The sequence below is a fragment of the Sorex araneus genome, chromosome 2 (assembly GCF_027595985.1).
Source record: "Sorex araneus isolate mSorAra2 chromosome 2, mSorAra2.pri, whole genome shotgun sequence".
NCBI lineage: Eukaryota > Metazoa > Chordata > Mammalia > Eulipotyphla > Soricidae > Sorex > Sorex araneus.
The window spans coordinates 251,238,012-251,240,852 of NC_073303.1; positions in this window are offsets into that span (position 1 = coordinate 251,238,012).

Below are 2,841 nucleotides of genomic sequence, written 5' to 3' on the forward strand. Positions count from 1 at the left end.
GAGGAATGGTTGATTTTTCAGAATAAACTAAGGCTATTTTTTCAAGTTTCTTCTCCTAGAAAAGCAAGACTTGTTGGTTGGTCAGTCGGTTGGGGTTTGGGGGGGTCACAGCTGGCTCCACTCACCGATCACTCCTAGAGTGGTGTGTGGACCATCAAACCTGGATTGGGCGTGTGCAAGCAAGCGCCCTATCCCCTGTACTGTCTTCCAGCCTCCAAAGCGAGATGTTCTCACATTCTGGTTCCCAGTTTGTGCTTTTTTCACTTTTCTACCAAACGTTTCTCTTCTGTGCTAGCCGAGGGTAGCCTTTGGTCTGGAAAGTAGATGGGACTGGCCAGTGGCCAGTGGGAGCGTAGATGTTGCTGACCCCTGGGCCGAGCCCCCAGGAGACAGAGAATCCTGCCCTTGTGCGCAGCCGTAAGCTGATGCTGTTGGTTTTTCCTACTACGCTCGTATAGAAATGGGAGTCCGTTATGCAAATAAATATTTGCTTAACATAACAAATTGTCCTATCTGGGCCGCTTTTGCTGCGTTGTAAGATCTTCTTTTTTTTTTTCCTTTGAAAATGAGCTGACACTGGAAATAAAGGAAATGTAATAATTACCACAGGAAATAGAGTTTGGAGATGGTGAAGGAGCCAAAATAGCAGTTGTGGGAAAGGGGCCGGAGATCATTGGATGTTCCCCCACAGCGTTATTAATAGGACCCGGAGGAGAGGCAGAGGGAGAGAGAGCCCAGAAACGTTCTGATCCCGCCCCCCCACCCCCTCGCCGTGCCCTCTGCCACCGAGCCTGGCTGGGCCTTGCTCCCGCGGGCTCTCTCGGGTGGCTGGTCTACAGTCAAAGTAGAGAGGGGCTCTCCTGGGCTTTCACATATGCTAGCAAGGGTGGGGGGGAGTGCACCCCGAAACAGAAGCTCCCCTACCACCAGTCTCCCCACCCCCTCGCTTCAGCCCACCTCATCCTGTCCTGCTTCTTTGGTTTTTCTTTCTGTGTTTTCTTCTCTAAAGACAAAACTCCATCTGATCTGGCAGAAAACACCCCACCAGCTCCACCCCAGGTACTTTTTTTTTGCCTGCTAAGGACAAGCAGGGCCCCGGAAGACCTGTATGCGTGTACACACAGACACAGAGACACACAGAGACACAGAGACACAGAGACACAGAGACACACAGACACAGAGACACACAGACACAGACACAGAGACACACACAGAGACACACACAGAGATACAGAGATACAGAGAAACACAGACACACAGACACACAGACACAGAGACACACAGACACAGAGACACACAGACACAGAGACACACAGACACACAGAGACACACAGACACACAGAGAGACACAGACAGAGACACAGACAGACACAGACAGAGAGACACAGACAGAGAGACACAGACAGAGACACACACACACACAGACACACACACAGATAGACACACACACAGACAGACACACACACAGACACACACACACAGACACACACACACACACCTCTCTGGCCCTCTCCTTGACAATGTCCTGTAAGGCGAGAGCTTGGGAAAGGTCTCCCTTCAATGGCCAAGCGCATTTCTCCCCAGAGTCCTCGGGTCACAGGTGGGGGGGTTCCCTCCTGCCCCGCCCCCACCCCGTTCCCCCAGTACCAAAGGCTCACTCTTATCAGTGCGGTCAGGTACGGTAATAGGAGCCTGTCCTTTGTCCCCGAAACCCTGTCCCCAAGCAGGCGATAGGAAACCCTTTGTGATGTCGGGTGGGGGGGGGGAATTTAAGATGCTTCTCAGGGCTGGCAGTGCCCCCGGCTGCCACACACTGGTGTGTCTGTGTTCAGGTGGGCTGGGAGGCGAGGCAGGGAGGGCCTGGGTGTGTGGGGGGGGCGCTGGTGGGCAGCCAGGAAGAAGGGCCGCCCTGCTTTTTGATTGTGTCCTTGTGGTTTGGTGAGTCCCAATAAGGCCTTGGCGAGAGGATTATACTCCACAGCTGGAAGCCTGCCTTGAGCACTGGGGGAGGAGGCAGCTGGGATAGAGCAGGGGCCACTCTGGCAATGAGAGTTGGAAATGATCGCGCTGGGTAAGAGCTGCGTGCTGAAAGTAGGTATAACGGAACAGCCTCTCAGTATCTGTGTTGCAAAAAATAACCATAATACCCAAAGCAATAGCACAGCGGTTGGGCGTTCGCCTTTCATGTGACCGACCCGAGTTCGATTCCTCCGCCCTTCTCGGAGAGCCCGGCAAGCTACCGAGAGTATCGAGCCCACACGGCAGAGCCTGGCAAGCTACCCGTGCGTGTTGGATATGCCAAAAACAGTAACAATAAGTCTCTCAATGAGAGATATTACTGGTGCCTGCTCAAACAAATCGATGAGCAACGGGATATATATATATGTATATATATATATATATATATATACATTTATTTATTTATTTATTTATTTTGCTTTCTGGGTCACACCTGGCAATGCACAGAGGTTACTCCTGGCTCGCGCACTCTCAGGAATGCCTCCTGGCAGAGCCCAGGGGACCCTATGGGATGCTGGGAATCAAACCCGGCTCAGCTCCATGCAAGGCACACACCCTACCCGCTGGGCTGTCACTCCAGCCCCACAGCTGGTGACTTTAGTTCGGGTCATTGGCGCTCAGGGGAAAGGCCCTCCGCCTCCTGCACTTTGGTATTTGACTTTTCTGGGAGGGAAAGCGGATTTGCAAAGCCCTTGCCCAAAGAGAGAGAGAGAGAGAACGCTCTCTGAGTATACATCTGGGGGTCCTGCATGTTATGGTATTAAGTGATGGAGTCACAGAAGCTTCAGTGCCAGGGGAATATCCGAGAGGTTGCCCTGAGCC